We start from the raw sequence: 18,031 nt of genomic DNA, 5'->3' as shown, positions 1-18,031 counted from the left end.
TGTTTGGTATTGCTCTGCTGTAGGAGTTGCTGGAAAACTACCTGATAAGTAACAGGAAACCGCCTATGGGACTCCACTCCGGATTTACTGTCCAGGTTTACTCCCTAAGCCTTCTTCCCTCTCAAGCCATCCACAGGGAAGTGAGACTTTTTGCCCATAGATGGGGCTCTGTTTCTTGGCATCAGGATGGAACCACACGCCAGTGGGCCTGCATGACATGCACAAGGATATCACACACTGCCCCATCCCTGTGACAGCTCAGGGAGATACCCTGATGATAATACACCCCACAGGAACATCACAAACAGCCCCCTCCCTCGGACAGCTCACGGTCAGACACTGCACATACTGCAACAACAGTGACATTCCTGGATTAGTCCCTCCATTCTGAAAAACAAGCATTCACCCTACTTTATGCTTTCTGTCCCTCAGCCAATTTTGTATCTATGCTGCCACTGCCCCCTCTAATCCCATCTGCTCGAATTTTGTTCACAAGTCTATTTTATGGTACTTTTTCAAACACAATTTTGAAGTCCAGACACACACCATCAACCCCACTACCCTGGTCAACTCTCTCTGAAACTTCATCAAAGAAATTAATTAATTAATTCAGACACAATCTTCTGTTTACCAATCTGTACTGGCTGTCATTTATTAGGCCATGTTCTACCAATTGACAGTTATTTTTCTCCTGGATATTTGTCTCTAAAAGTTTCCCCATCACTGACATTAGACTAACTGGTCTGTAGTTCCTGGGTTTATCTCTCTTTTTAAACAGGGCTGTAAAATTAGCAATCCTTGCAGATGTATCTTTTAATTCTGGAAAGTCTATTGTGGACAATCTCTTTGGGCATGACTTTAACCAATTAAAGTAGGATACTTGATTAGTAAGTCCAGAACTTTTATTGAGAGTAAAATAGTACTCAATAATTGAAAGCAAAATTATCTTTAACAAACTTGGACAATATAACTTTACTGCTCGAGCAGGTGTGTGGACTGGTCGAGCTTGGTCTCAGAGTGTCACGGTCCTCTTTGTCCAGCCTAAATCCCTCATCAGGTGGAGAACTTGGTTGATGATCTGAGCCTTTACCCCTGAGATCTTCTTGTGTTCCTGCACACTGAAACCTTCCAAAATCCCTACTTTTAACCCCTGGATGGCCATCACACCGCCTTGTAAAATAATATTTGGTCCGAGCTGTTGCTAGGTACATTTAATAAGTTCTTAATGATGTCTTCCACTAACAGTCACCTGTCCTCAGAATCTCAGACATGAGTACAATGGAGTGGTTTCACACTGTCTCCCAATCTGATCTGAAACAAGTTTCCTATTCATTAAATCGAGACTCTTAAAGGTCACGACGTACCAGACCATGGGTTTTATCAGGTGTCCTAGAAAGGTCCATTGATTGAATAAATTTCACTGAAACTGCCCTTTCCCACACAGACACAGAAACTCACAGTAATTAGATTGAACTAACTTTAAATGAAAACCCATTCTCTCTAAAATGATTATTGATTCATTATTTCTAACTCAATCAAGGTGCATTACCTTTACAATCATCTGTTTCATGATGGGTAGCTACTCATTAATTATACAGGATATAAACGTTAGTACTGAACACAAAATGGCTCCTTTGGTCATGTGTTAATTGTAAAATGGCTTCCTTGACCTTATTAGTTATTACAACAGATACATTATAAAAATGGTCAAGTTAAACTGAGATCGAACTACCCAAGCTTACCTGCATCCTCCAGTCCTCTGGCATCATTCCCATAGAAAGGGGGATTGAAAGATTGTGGCTCAAGTCTCCACTATTTCCACCCTTACTTCCATCAGCAACCCAGGATGCAGCCCATCCAGACCGAGTGACTTTTCTACTGTGAGCACTGCCAACCTTGTAATTATCTCCTCTTTATCTATTTTCATCCCCTCCAATTTCTCCACATCCTCCTCCTTTACTGTGTGACATTTGCACAATCTGCTTGTTTTGTGACAGATGCAATGTACTTAATTAGTGCCTCAGGCACACCCTCTGCCTCCACAGGATCTCCTAATTGACCCACCCTTTCATTGACTGTCCATATGTTGGTAAAGGACTTCAGTGTTCCCAGTTATGTGACCCACTAATCTTTTCTCAAACACTCTCTTGCTGATCTCATTTCCCTTTTCAGCTGTCCTTTGTACTTTCTGTATTTTGCTTGTTTCTCCTGCAAATGAATCCTCACATGATTTCTATATTAATGGTTTTCGAACTATTTTGTTGAAGGATTGAGTTTTGTAAATTTCTCCCTAGCTCCCCTCATGGTCAGGCAGAAAGTTTAACTGCTGTGTTTTCAAACAGCAACAGCTTTATTTGAAAAGCCATTATGACAGGATTCCGGGTTTTAATCCAGTCACAAATCTGGTTCTGATGTCTTGTGGCTCCAGCTGTCACATGACCTGTCAGAGGATGACCTCATAATTGACCCAGTCATGGAGCTGTGGGTTGATGTTTAAATTGTTTCAAAATAATTTTCCAGCAGGACAATTAAAATGAATCGATATATAAAAGGTAGATTTTGTGAATTTGTGCTCCCAGTGGAAATTCCTGCAGAGTCTGCTGGTTTTCATATCCCCAATTTCACACAGGAAGCTCTGTGCTCAGAGTCTGTATTCATTACATCAACATTATACAGAATCATTTCTTGGGAGACCCCAGTGTGAATTGTAGACAGGTGGGTCAGTTTTAACTTTCAAAGTAACACAGGAGCAAAATACTGCAGATACTGGAAATCTGAAATAAAAACAGAAAATGCTGGAAATACTCAGCAGGTCTGGCAGCATCTGTGGAGAGTTAACGTTTCAGATCTGTGATCTTTCATCAGAACTGGGCTGAAATTGTCTGAGGGACTGAGATTGTGGAATCAATTTCAGGGTCAAAAACATTGTACTCTGTAAGGATAGGAAGATGGTGATTATTAAGTACAGTGCAAGAATATAGATGCTTTTACATTATTTGAATCAACATTGATTTAAACTTTGTGCTCACGAATTCTATATTTTGATCAAAATGACACTGATAACAATGGAAAAAGCAACACATGCATTTCACAGGACCTTGTAAAGCCTTTTCCAGCCAATGAAGGACTTTCCAAGTGTTGTCACTGTGCAGTACAATACAATACCCTACAATAAGGATATTTCACATTCGAGTCACACAAGTGCCAGGCAATGACCATCTCAAACAAGAGAGAACCTAACCATCTCCCCTTGACGTTCAACAGCATTACGTTTGCTGAATCTCCCACTATCAACATCCTGGGGGTTACCATTGACCAGAAAATGAACTGCAGTAGCCACATAAATATCATGGCTACAAGAGCAGGTCAGAGACTAGGAATCCTGCGGCGAGTAACTCACCTCCTGACTCCCCAAAGCCCGTCCACTATCGACAAGGCACAAGTCAGGAGTGTGATGGAATACTCTCCACTTGCCTGGATAGGTGCAGCTCCAACAACACTTCAGAAGCTCAACGCCATCCAGGACAAAGCAGCCCACTTGATTGGCACCTCATTCACAATATTCACTCTCTCCATCACCGATGCACTGTGGCAGCAGTGTGCACCATCCACAAGATGCACTGCAGCAAGGCAGCAAGCCTCCTTAGACAGCACCTTCCAAACCCGTGACTTCTACTCCCTCGAAGGACAAGGGCAGCAGATGCATGGGAACACCACCACCTGCAAGTTCCCCTCGAAGCCATACAACATCCTGAATTGGAACTGTATCACTGTTCCCTTACTGTTGATGGGTCAAAATCCTGGAACTCCCTTCCGAACAGCATCACATCGACTGCAGTGGTTGAAGAAGGCAGCTCACCACCACTTTCTCCATGGAATTAGGGATGGGCAATAAATGCAATAAATAAAAATAAAATCAATAAAAAATGACAATAATCACCAAAAGTAGAAAATACATATGAAAATGAAAATATAATAAAGCACAGTCAGCATGGATTTCACAAAGAAAGTATTGATTAACCTTTTCTTTGAAGAATCAACAGCAAGAGTAATACAGCAGATGTAGAAGAGTTTAAGTTAATAAAGCCTCATCCTTTTATGTGCTGAAACCAACAAATTGTGGGTGAACAAACAAACACACTAACTGACAGAGCTGGGTGTTGTTCTTTCTAAATTACCCGAAAGCAGGGTGTTAATGAGTTAAATCTCCAGGTTTCTGCAACCAGAATAGCCATTGTCCACGATCAGTTTCACTGTTATAAATAAAGATGGAACGTTTATTGTGAATCTATAGAAACAGTCTGGTCCTGTACACTGCAGACACATCCACGTCATCACCAACCAGCTCTCCTATAATTGGTGCAGTTATTTGACTTTTTCCCATTAGCTCCATGGAATTAATTTTAAACGATTTAAATTCTAATAAGTTTTATTAATATTCAGCCCTTGAGAAGAAACTATTCCCTGGCCACAGTGGAGAAAGCATTGAATATAAAACTGTAGACTACCAGGTAGCACAGTGAAAGCTTATCAGCTAATCTATAATAGCTTAGTTTTCTTACTTTTGCTCTTGCTATTTGGTTTTTGATCCTTTTCAGTTCCTGACTCCGGATATTATTGTGATTAAATGTGAAAAGATGCACTGTGTCTCAGCCCCGGTATATTGGCTCTTTCTCTGTACAGTGCTGTATACACTCAGATACTGACAGTGTCTCTCCCTCCCTCAACTTTCCAGCCCTGACGGTGCAGAAAGTGCTGCTCAAAGTTACACATTCTGACTGTTTGCAGTTGTGTAGTGAGAGATTATTAACGTATCCTGCTGCAGCGCTGCCTCGGTTAATAGCAGCAGATCGAAGTCACATTTCAGATACAGAAACAGACGCATCAATTATTCACTCTTTCCCAGAGTGAGTGAGGCCGGGACAAGCAGCAACATTCCGGCCCCACAATTACCCAGCACCAGCAGAAAGCAGTGAATACAGATTCAATCAGTGGGTTAATGTCCATTACAGGGATGCAAGATTCCACAGCCCAGGACAAACATCCCCATACACCGAGAACAAGCTCAGGAAAACCCGGGGGAGTTAATATCCCAATCACTGAGCATTCCAGGAACATTGAATAAGTTCCAGAACTGAGTGAACCTTTCAAAGTACGGAAGTGATGACGAGGTCAAAAAGGACTGAACAGTTGAGGTGACTGAGCGGTTTCAGCTTCTCTGTTCAGGTTGCAGCTTTCACTGGAGGCATGTGCTCAAATCCCACTTCTGACAACTTGATTTTCAGTTACTTTGCAGAGCTTCCTTGAAGGTTTGAGGTAGAGTAAATACTGAGGAACTGTTTCTAACTGCTGAACAGTCCATAACGTAAGTTACAGATTTAAGGTGACTCACAAAACCAGAAGGAACATGAGGAAAAATTCCATTCTGCAACGTGTGGTTAGGATTTCAGTTATGTGGATAGATTGGAGAAGCTGGGGTTGTTCTCCTTAGAGAGGAGATTTGATAGAGGTGTTCACAATCATGAGGGGTCGTGACAGACCTGATAGAGAGAAACTGTTGGTAGAAGGATTGAGACTCAGGTAAAAGCTGTAGCTCAGTCGGTCACACTCAGCTCGAAATCACAAGCTTCTGGGTTCAGATTTCACAGCTGACACTCCAGTACAGCACTGAGGGTGTTGAAGGTGCTGCCTTTCAGGTGTGATGTTGAGCCAAGAGCTGGTCTGCATGTTTGGGTGAATGTAAAAGATCCCATGTTGCAATTTCAAACAAGTGAAGAGCAATTCTCCCTGGTGTTGTGATCAATATTTGCCCCTCAATCAGATCAGTTGGTCATTATCACATTGCTGTTTTTGGGTATTAACTGCTGCATTTCTGACATTACAACAGTGATTACACTTCAAAAGTATTTCATTGTTTACAAAGTGCTTTGATATATCCAGTGGTCTTGAAAGGTGCTATATAAATGCAAGTCTTTTCTTTCTTTATCACAACACATTACTGTGGAAAAAATGGTTCTTCATGTCACCTCTGGTTCTTCTGCCAATCACCTGATATCTGTGTCCTCTGCTTACTGACCCTTTTACCACTGGAAACAGTTTCTCCTTATTTAAAATGATTTTGAACAAATGTGTCAAATCTCTTCTGAGCTTTCTCTGCTGCAAGGAGAACAACCCCAGCTTCTCCAATCTCTCCACATAACTGAAATCCCTCACCCTGCTCCCATTGTGGCAAATCTCGTTTTTATTCTTTCATGGGATGTGGGCATTGCTGGCAAAGCCAGCATTTATTGCCCATCCCTAATTGCCTTTGGGAAGGTGGTGGTGAGCTGCCTTTTTGAGCCATCGCAATACCTGCTGTTAGGAAGGGAGTTCCAGGATGTTGATCCAGTGACAGTGAGGGAATCATGATATTGTTCCAAGACAGGATGGTGTGTAGCTTGGAGGGGAACTTGCAGATGGTGGTGTTGCCATTCATCCAATGTCCTTCTAGGTGGTCGAGGTCGTGGTGGATGGAGTGCTGATCAAGTGAGCTGCTTTGTCCTGGATGGTGTTGAGCTTCTTTGGTGTTGTTGGAGCTGCACTCATCCAGGCAAGTGAGGAGCCTTTCATCACACTCCTGACTTGTGTCTTGGAGATGGTGGACAGGAGGTGAGTGATTCACAGTAGAATTCCCAGCCTCTGACCTGCTCTTGAAGCTATGGTATTTATATGGCTGTTCCAATTCAGTTTCTGTTCATTGGCAACCCCCAGGATGTTGATAGTGAGGGATTCAGCAATGATAATGCCATTGAATGTCAAGGGGAGATAGTTAGATTCTCTCTTGTTGGAGATGATAATTTTGGGAATTGATAGGAAGCTGCTTCATGGTTGGTGGAACAAACGCCCGCCCTTGGGGTGGTGCCAACAGCTGCATCCGTCCAATAACAGACAGAGTGGAAGTACTGTATCAGGCCTTGTTAGTTCAGTTGGTAGAGAATGAGACTTTTAATCCCAGGGTCTTCGATTTGAGACCCTTGTTGTGTGGTTGTTCTTCCCTTTTTCAGACTTCGTCAGCAGAGAGTTCAAGGAGTGTGTCTGGTCCATTTCCCACACATCTGCCCTCCCCTCTTCCCATCCCTCCCAGAAACGCCACGGGTTTCCCCTTGTCCTTACCTTCCACCCCACCTGCCTCCACATCCAAAGGATTATCCTCCGCCATTTCCACCACCTCCAGCGTGATGCCACCACCAAATGCATCTTCCCCTCCCCTGTCAGCATTCCGAAAGGATCATTCCCTCCGCAACACTCTGGTCCACTCCTCCATTATCCCCAATACCTCGTCCCCTTCCCACGGCACCTTCCCATTCAATCGCAGGAAGTGTAATAGCTTCCCTTTTACCTCCTTTCTCCTCACTATCCAAGGCCCCAAACACCCCTTTCAGGTGAAGCAGCGATTTACTTGTACTTCTTTCAATTTAGTGTACTGTATTTTCTGTTCCCAATGCGGTCTTCTCTAAATTGGGGAGACCAAACGCAGATTAGCTGACCGCTTTGTGGAACACCTCCACTCAGTCCGAAAGCATGACCCTGAGCTTCTGGTTGCTTGCCATTTCAACACTTCCCCCTGCTCTCATGTCAACATTTCTGTCTTTGGCCTGCTCCAGTGTTCCAGTGAACATCAACGCAAGCTCGAGGAACAGCACCTGATCTTTCGATTCGTCACTCTACAGCCTTGTGGACTGAACCTTGAGTTCAATAACTTCAGAACATGACTGGTGTCAGGCAAACCGCCCCACCCCACCTGCCAAGACTGAGGCACACATGAGTTTTGCCACATGAACATTAAAACTTAAAATTGCAAGCGCCTGACTGGAAAGAAATTTGCATAGTAACAAACAGTATTGAAACAAAGGGACGCAGTCTTTTGCTTCCCCAATACACAGCAGAAGTGGTCAGACCAGTTTTAGTCACATGACTAGTTGGCTGTTGGTTTTTTGAACTTGCCACAGATCTGAACTCAGAACACCATGTGCTCCCAGATGGGGCAGACCCTCTCCAGTCCTGCCTGCCTCCATCTCTTTCCCACAGAACTGAACCTTGTGAAAACATGTGAATCTCAAAGAGAGAAAAGTATCCAACATGTACAAGGTTTAAGTAGAATACTGGGCCCTATGAAATGCAAGAATTACCTACAAAAGTGCTATACCGTGAGCTCGAAGCACAGTAACAAGATATTACCTCAAACTGTTCCACTTTATCTTTTATTTTTTCTGTCCCTAGCTGCATCTGTATATCACGTGTGCATGCTAGCATGGGTGCATCGTATATCTGTAGGCATGAACCGTATTAAAGTTTAAGCAAGTTTAATAAGTTTCACTTTTCTTCTTTAAACCAAAGAAAGCCTGTTTGTGTTCATTTCTTTGCATTATAATTGGAAAGCTGTGAACAAGGATTCACAAAAGGGGGAGCACAAAACACAGTGTGTTTAAAACCATGTGCCTGTTTTTCATGTCGTCAGAGCTGCTCATTATTCTGCTATTAACACTCTCTCTGGACAAATGCTTTGTCTTTGACCACAAGCATTAACGGACTCTTTGCCTTTGTCCCAGGACAACTTTGTTATTTAATCTTTCCTGCCCTCTGCCCTATCAAACACCTTCCCCTTTGTTCTCTCCCCCAGGCCCCTCTCCTTCACTTGTTTAAAACCTAATTCTTTTCTAACCTTTGGTAGTTCTGATGAAAGGTCACAGACTTGAAACTTTAACTCTGTTTCTCTCTCCACAGATGCTGCCAGACCTGCTGAGTATTTCCAGCACCTTTGTTTTTATTTCAGATTTCCAGCATATGCAGTATTTTGCTTTTACTATATCAGAAAGTCTCTCCTTGATTCAGGACTCTTACGTCTCTCCAGCTTCTCGTTGCTAAAGATTGAACTTTATCTCATTTCACTCTCAGCTCTGGGTCAGTGTGGATCAGTGGGACTTCTGGCTGTCTCCCGCTTCACATTCCTTCAGTGCTGAGAAAACAATGGGAAATATTACTCATGTTGTGTTCTGTAAATTTTGACAAACACTTGAATGTAAATATCGTCTTCCAAAGCAATGAGCGAAGGCTGGTTTTGGTGTGTGGCTGAAATAGATCAGCTGGATTTGCATTGCACTAAAAATCACAGTTCTTGGTTCAATCCCAGGTTTTGGCACTTTCAACCTCTCCTGTGTCTTTTTCTTTGGCTCCAATTGTCAAGCTGCATGATTTACTCTGAAATTAGTACCAGAGAATCAAGGCACCAGCGAGCATGAGGAGCTGAAATTAGCACAGATCAAATCCACTTAATATTTCTGACTGAAGATGGTTGCAAAGGCTTCAGTTTTGCCTTTTGCACTGATGTGCTCGGCTCCACCATCATTGAGGATGTGGGTGTTTTTGGAGCCTCCTCATCTTGTTAGTTATTAAATTATCCACCACCATTCACGACTGGATGTGGCAGGACTGTGGAGCTGTGATCTGATCCTGAGGGAGATATCCGTGCGTGGAGTGGCAGGATGTATGGAGAGTGATCCTGAAGAGGGTGTCCGAGCCTGGAGTGGAAGCTTTCTGTGGAGGTGCAGGAGTAGGCCATTCGGCCCCAGTGTTTTATAAAGGTTTAGTATAACTTATTTGCTTTTACTCTATGCCTCTATGAATAAAGCCAAGTGTCCTGTTTGCTTTCAGCAACATTTTCAAACCTTCCAAGATTGGTGCACATTGTCTCATTCTTCCTCCCAAACTTTATCACTTTACACTTCTCTGTGTAAAATTTTATCTGCCATGTGAAAGCCCATTTTGACAGTTTCTTTATCTTCTCCTGAAGTGTGTTACTGTCACTGGCATAAGACGAAATTCCCCAGCATTCTTTGATGCAATCTCCATGGAGAGAGCAATCTTACACGCCAGCTGAAATGTAGGATTTTGCGTGTTTGGTATCTTTTCTCATCCACCAATATAAGCACAAATCTGTCTCGTAATGTACGGTCTAAGAATGTGCCAAAGTTGCAATGTAGTGATAAATTCTTCAGTTCCACAATGTACTCACCAACTATTTCACTACTTTTCTGCTTTCTGGTTCCAAATTTCTAGCTTGCCGTGATCTCTAGTGGCTTAGGGTTAAAATGTTCCTCCAACTTGGTGATGATTGTTTTGAATTCACATCTTTTGCCTTGATGGGAGCAGGAAGATTTGTTAGCATGTCATACACTTCCAGGATAATTTCCATTCGCAAAATTACTTTCTTGCCCTCAAGAATTGCCTTATTCTGAGTCTCGACCTTCAAGTTCCAAAATGTTATTAGCTCTGAAAAACATGTCCATTCTTTCAATATATGAACTGAATGGTTCTCGAGCCCTCTCATAAGTTCCTAGCCTTCTGATGTATCCCTTGGGTGCAGCCATATTGTCCCAAATAATCACTTTGAATCTGATGCACACTAAGACCCTGCGGTAAAGGCCTGCTCGTTTATGAAATTGAAACCCGACCCGGTCCGACCTGACCACATCCAACCTGAACCTGACCCGGGCCCGAGTCCCTTGATTTTTTCCCGCACCCGACCTGAACCGACCCGACTACCATAATAAAGTTAATTATATCAAACATACCTTGTCCAAATGTTGTGATCCTCCATTCCAAAAGCTGGCTATTCCTGCGGAATCATGCAGAAGTTCCCTCCCTGAGCAAGGCAGCACTGTGTCCGCCTCCAGCCCAACCCGTCACGAACCCGAATGCCGGACACGGAAGAGAGACCCGACCCGAACCTGACACATGTCATCCGGTCTGGTCGGAGTCGGGTCGGGTAGCCATGCTTTATCCTAGGGCATCTCATTCAACTGAGGAGACAGTCTGTCGCACAGGCTTCACACAATCCACTTAAAATCTCCACCATCTGAGCAGGTAGGTCACCAGGAGCTAGCTGTTCTTGTTCACTGCAGTCCCTGCTGCTGTTTGCTGCCTATATTTACAGACTTTTATCTCATTCTCATCACCATTTTCTCCAATATATTCAGGGGGCATCAGCAGAGAAAATGGAGACCAAATGCGACAAGTGCAAGGAAATGTTTATTTGCAATATTACATCATAAACATAATATACAAAAACATTACATGTGTGAAACACGTCCCGATCAAGATGTGTCTGAATAAATGGATCCCCTCACAATAAACACTGTCACCTTTCAATGTTTAGCGGATGAATGTGAGGGCCAGATGTGTGTGATTCCCACAGTAATGTGTTTGTTCAAAGTTCAGGAAAAGATGGAGATATGAATAATTTACAGGGAAATCTTTGAAGCATATCTCCATGTCTCTCACTCACAAAGATCTGCAAACTTGTGGATTCAGAAAGAACCCAGAGACAGATAGTCCTGCAATAACCTGTAACTCCAGGAAAGGATGTGTTTGAGATTTTGCCCGATAGCTTAGTTGGTTAAAGCCTCTGTCTAATAAACAGCAGAACCTAACTTCAGACCCCAACAAAGCCTCACTGCAGTGAAGAAACGGAAAGTTATGATTTAAAGATTACTCTGTCAATCATTCACCACTCTGTCTTCCCCTGAACTTTGAGTTCAAATTTGTTTGTGAAGTTGAGTGACACGTTAAGACAGCACAGTCTTTGTCTTTGTGAAAGAAGTGATTTGGGAATGGCTGTTTGAAACTGTCCCTCCTTGCACAGAAATTCAGTGCAAATACTCAAATCACCCACAATTTCCACGAGAGAAATTTGTTCACAATTGCATTTGAAGTGAAACCGCCTCAACATTAATCTCACTGAAGCAGAGTGTGACCATGTTGTATGTTTCAGAGTGTTGGTGCCATTATGTGTCGCTTTTAACCGAGACTGGGACACAACGCAAGGTTGATCCAAGGTTGGAATATATTATCATTCAGGAGCAAGAAAAATCAAAAGGAACCGAATAAGAAAACCCAGTCTCCAGATTTGAGAATCTGTAGATCCGCTTTGGGAAAGTGAATCAGAGCAGAATGAATGGTGAACTGTCCAGAAGAGATGAAGACACAGCTCAGTCAACACGTTCCCCTGGTTTATGATGCTGGAACATTCCTCTCACAGAAATGATTCAACCCAATGACAAACATTCTTACAGCTGATAATTTATGCTAATGATTGAAGGACTTTCTCATGTGGTTACCTAGTGGTAAGAAGATATTAAACTTAGTTTCAATCAATCCAGCTGCGATGAACTTTGAATTTTTCTGCCTTTTATAAACATTATTTGAAGGGTCTCAGTGACAATGTTCAGTGTTGATGAGAGTGGGGTCTGGGTGAGCAACTGCTGAGCGTGACAGGGTCAGGACTGGATGCAGGAAGTTCTCTGACAGTCTCTCTCTCTCTCTCTCTCTGATGGGTTTGAGTTGGTTCACAACTGGCAGCTGTTGGTGTTTCGATAAATGAAGGAAGTTCCCTCTAACCATTTTTTTTATTCACAGTGTAGTATAAGGATGTAAAGGGTTAATGCTGAAGACAGTGGGATCAACCTCTCCCACTGTCAGAGTGATGATGTAACAGTCACATGGGATGAGGTTTGGGAGAAGAGAGAGCAGCACCAAGGATGCTCGCTGAGGAGGCTTGATGAGTGTGTATATAGTATTGTGTAAATTAGAAAAGAGTTCTTAGTTCTTTCAGCAGGAAATGTGTCCAGATAATATCAAGAAACTCACAATTTTATTATTCAGGAGTCGGAACACAGATATTAATTCCAAGTTACAGTTCTGGGTTCATTTAACAGAAAAAATAGAGAATAATATTACTCACTGATTGAAATCCCCCAGTGAGGAGACAGTTAAACAGTTGGGACATCCTTCGATCCAAGGTTTTGGCAGCATTTGCAACTTTTGCAACTTTTGTTTATCCAGCTTTGATTGACGAGTGAAAAAACTGAACAATTCCATTCTTCCTTCTTCCCTTCTTTCCATCAGTTTCTCTTTTCTGTCCCAGATCAATATAATGATGAGAATCCCAATTTAATCTGCTGTTTCTGCTGTTTTATCCATTCCAATCAAAATTCAACATTCCAATCAAATCTATTTGTTATTCCACAGTGTCTCTCCATGTGTTTTATTCTGTTGTATTCTCTCACAGTCTGTTTGATGATCAATGTTACATCTCACTCTCTGTTCTGGTGAAGATCAGAAGCAGTGATTTCTGTTTACACCGCTTGACAAGTCGGCTGAGGCTGTGCCTCGCTGATCACGTGGAGTTGAAGCAATTCTTCCAGTCAGTTGTCATTTCATGATAAATTCGAAGTCGTCATGACTTCGTCAGTGACCTAATGGTTCAGGTGTCTGAGTGATGTTAATCATGCTGTGATCAAATGATTGGATGTTCCAGTCTTTCCGTGGTGGGTTTTCACACTGAGTAGAAACGTGTTGGACATGGTCTGGAAATGTTTCACACCGCTCCATTCCCAACAGGCCATGACCTGATGTGATGGAAATTTAATTTACTTACAGAAGCTACATTTCCATCATTACACAGCTGGCTGCACAGTCAGGATCTGTGTGAAGGTGACGGTTGTGCTTCTATTACTTGCCAGATGCCGTGGTGGCTGAGAGGTTAAGGCGATGGACGACTAAACCATTGTGCTGTGCACGCGTGGGTTTGAATCCCATCCTTGTCGTTAGTTTATCAAATTCCTGTTGCATTCTTGTTTGCAGCTTCAATGTAAAGTCGGCCTGGAAACCTGTTCCTGTCAGTATCTTGACGGTGGTTCCAGAATTGTTTATACTTTATTAAAATTGAGACAGACAATTGGAATTCTTCACCCAAATTGGACTGGAATGAAGATCAAATAGGGATCACGAAACGGAGCAGGATTTTCCCTCCCCTCCTTCCTTCCTTCCATCTTTACTTTCTCTGGATTTACACCAAGTGAACGACTAACTGGGAAAAGCAAATGGCGAGGGAGCAGAAGCAGAACATTATCCTTTGGCAAGAAATTTATTTTCAAATCTTCTTGATAGATTAAGTGAGTGAGCAATGTTTTGGCAGATGGAGTTTAAAATGAGGGGTCATCTAGTACCTACGAAAGATAGATCAGAGTGTTTTTTGTTAAGTGGTGAGATGATAGAAACTGCGGAGGCGCAGAGACCCGAGTACTGAATCACTAAAAGCTAGTGGACTGGCAGAAACATAATGTGAAAAGTGAATGGAACATGAAGATTGGAACTCATGTTGCAGTTATATAAAGCTCTGTGCTCCTGAAGTAAATGTCCAAGCCCAGATTGTGGGGAATCTGTGGAGAGTGATTTGGTTTTTATTCATTAATGGGCGCAAGTATCGCTGATAAGTCTAGCATTTATTACCCATTCCTATTGCCGTTGAAAATGTGGTGGTGAGCTGCCTTTTTGAACTGCTACAGTCCATATGGTGTAGGAACACCCACAGTGCTATTGGGGAGGGAGTTCCAGGATTGTGACCCAACAACAGTGAAGAAATGGCGATATAGTTCCATGTCAGGATGGTGAGTGACTTAGAGGGGAACCTGCAGATGGCGAGTTCCCATGCATCTGCTGCCCTTGTCCTTCGAGGTGGTAGTGGTCACGGTTTTGGAAGGTGCTGTTGAAGGATACTTGGCGAGATACTGCAGTGCATATGGAGATGGTACACACTGCAGCCACTGTGTACTGGTGGTGGAGGAAGTGAATGTTTAAGGTGGCGGGTGAGGTGCCGATCAAGTGGGCTGCTTTCTCCTGGATGGTGTTGAGCTTCTTGAGTGTTGTTGAGTGGGATGTATTCCATCCCACTCCTGACTTGTGCCTTGTACATGGTGGACAGGATTTGAGGTGTCAGGAGGCAAGATACTTGCTGCAGAATTCCTAATCTCTGACCTGCACTTATAGCTGCAGCATAGGTGTGACTGGTCCAGTTTAGTTTCTGGTCAATGGTAACCCCCAAGATGTTGATGGTGGGGGATTCAGTGATGATTATGCTGCTGAATATCAAAAGGTAGATGGTTTGATTCTCTCTCAATCGAGATGTTCACTGCTGAGCACTTGTGTGGCCAGAAGGTTGCTTGTCACTTATCCGCTCAAGCCTGAAGTTTGTACAGGTCTCGCTGCTTGTGGGCACAGACTGCTTCAGTATCTGAGGAGTTGTGAGTCATCAGCGAACATTCCCACTTCTGACTTATGTTGAAGGGAAAGTGATCAATGAAACAGCTGAGGATGTTTGGGCTGAGGACACTACCCAGGGAAACTCCTGAGGCAATGTCTTGGGCTGAGATGATTGGCCTCCACTAACCACAACCATCTTGCTTTGTGCGAGGTATGACTCCACCAAGTGGAGAGTTTTCCCCCTGATTCTCATTGACTTCAATTTTGCTCGGGATCCTTGATGCCACACTCACTCAAGGGTAATCACTCTCACCTCTCCTCTAGAACTCCACTCTTTTGTGTCTGTTTGAACCAAGCTGCAATAAAAAATAAGAACAGAAAAAATATTAGCAGTAGTAGGCCATTTGGCCCCTCGAGCCTGCTCCACCATTCAATAGGATCATGGCTGACCTGATCATGGCCTCAACCCCACTTTGTTGCCTGCCCCCCATAACCCTTGACTTCCTTGTGGATAAAAATCTGTCAAACTCAGTCTTGAAGACATGCAATGACCCAGCCTCCACTACTCTCTGTGGCAGAGAATTCCAAAGATTAATGACTCTCTGAGAGAAGAAATTCCTCCTCATTTCCTTCTGATATGGAAGACCATTATTCTGAAACTGTGTCCCCTAGTTCTAAATTCCACCATGAGGGGAAATATCCTCTCAGCATCCACCCTGTCAAGCCCCCTCAAAATCTTATATGTCTCAATACGATCACCTATCATTTTTCTTAACTCCAATGAGTATAGGTCCAACCTGATCAACTCTCCATATAAGACAACCACTTCATCACAGGCATTAATCCAGTGAATCTTCTCTGAGCTGCCTCCAATGCAAGTATATCCCTCCTTAAATAAGGAGACCAAAACTGTACACAGTACTCCAGGTGTGTATTCACCAACACCCTGTGCATTTGCAGCAAGACTTCTCTACTTTTATACTCCATCCCCCTTGAAATAAAGGGCAACATTCCATTTGCCTTCCTAATTATTTGCTGTACCTGCATGGTAACTTTTTGTGATTCATGTACGAGGACACCCAGATCCTTCTATACCGCAGCATTCTGTAGTCTCTCGCAATTTAAATAATATTTTGCTTTTCCATTCTTCTTACCAAAGTGGATAACCTCACATTTTCCCACATTATACTCTACCTGCCAAGTATTTGCCTGGAGTCGAGGAACCCTGGCAGAACCTAAACTGAGCATTGATGAGCAGATTATTGCTAAGTGTCTGGTGCTTGACAGCACTGTTGATGACATCTTCCATCACTTTGCTGATGATTGATAGGAGACTGATGGGGTGGTAATTGGTCAGATTGGATTTGTCCTGCTTTTTTTTTATGGAGTGGGCACACTTGGGCAATTTTCCACATTGTTGGGTCAATGCCTGTGTTGCAGCTCAACTGGAACAGTGTGGCTGAGAGCGCAGCTCGTTCTGGAGCACAAGTCTTCAGTACTAGAGCCGGGATGTTGTTAGGGCCTATTGTCATTGCTGTATCGAGTGACTTCAGTTGTTTCTTGCTATCATGTGGAGTGAATCAAATTGGCTGAAGACTGGAAACTGTGATGCTGGGGACCTCAGGAGGCCGAGATGAATCATCCACTGAGCAATTTCTGATGGAAGATGGTTGTAAATGATTCAGCTTTGGCTCCACCATCATTGAGGATGGGGATTTTTTGGAGCCTCCTCATCTGGTTAGTTATTTAATTGTCCACCATCATTCATGACTGGATGTGGCAGGACTAAGGACCGATGATCTGATCATGAGGGAGATATCCATGCGTGGAGTGGTGGGATCTATGGAAAGTGATCCTGAAGAGGGTGTCCGAGCCTGGAGTGGCGGGATCTGTGGAGAGTGATCCTGACGAGAGTGTGCAAACCTGGAATGGAAGCTTTCTGTGGAGGTACAGGAGTAGGCCATTCAGACCCAGTATTTTATAAAGGTTTATCATAACTTATTTGCTTTTACTATATGTCTCTGTTAATAAAGCCAAGTGTCCTGTTTGCTCTTTGAAGCCTTTTCAAACCTTCTAAGATTGGTGTACATTGTCTCTCTGTTCCGGCACCCACTTTAGAATTGTAACATTTCATTTATATGGCCTCTCCTTATTCTTCCTCCCAAATTGTATCTCTTCACAATTCTCTGTGTAAATTTTATCTGCCATGTGAAAGCGCATTTTAACAGTTTTTTTTAAGTTCCCCTGAAGTGTGTTACAATCACTGGCACAGGATGAAATTCTCGAGCATTCTTTGATGCAATCTCCATGGAAAGAGCAATCTTACATGCGAGCTCGAATGTGAGATTTTGTGTGTTTAGTATATTTTCTCATCCACCAATATAAGCACAAATCTGTCTCATAATGCACGGTCTAAGAATATGCCAAAGTTGCAATGTAGTGATAAATTCTTCATGCCACAATGTACTCACCAACTGTTTCACTACTTTTCTGATTTCTGCTTCCAAATTTCTAGCTTGCCGTGATCTCTCGTGGCTTCAGGTTGAAATGTTCCTCCAACTTGGTGATGATTGTTTTGAATGGCACATCTTTTGCCTTGATGGGAGCAGGAAGCTTTGTTAGCTGGTCATACACTTCCAGGCTAATTTCCATTGGCAAAATAGCTTTCTTGCCCTCAAGAATTGCCTTGACCTCTGCACTTTCACCTTCAAATTCCAAAATGTTATTAGCTCTGAAAAACATGTCCATTCTTTCAATATATGAACTGAATGGTTCTCAAGCCCTCTCATAAGTTCCTCACCTTCCGATGTATCCCATATGCGTGCAGCCATATTGTCCCAAATAAGCAATTTGAATCAGATGCACAGGAAGACCTTGCGGTATCTCATTCAACTGAAGAGACATTCTGTGGCCCAGGCTTCACACAATCCACCTAAAATCTCAACCATCCGAG

The sequence above is a fragment of the Heterodontus francisci genome, unplaced genomic scaffold, assembly GCF_036365525.1.
Source record: "Heterodontus francisci isolate sHetFra1 unplaced genomic scaffold, sHetFra1.hap1 HAP1_SCAFFOLD_51_2, whole genome shotgun sequence".
Lineage (NCBI taxonomy): Eukaryota > Metazoa > Chordata > Chondrichthyes > Heterodontiformes > Heterodontidae > Heterodontus > Heterodontus francisci.
Note: the sequence above shows the minus strand (reverse complement) of the source record.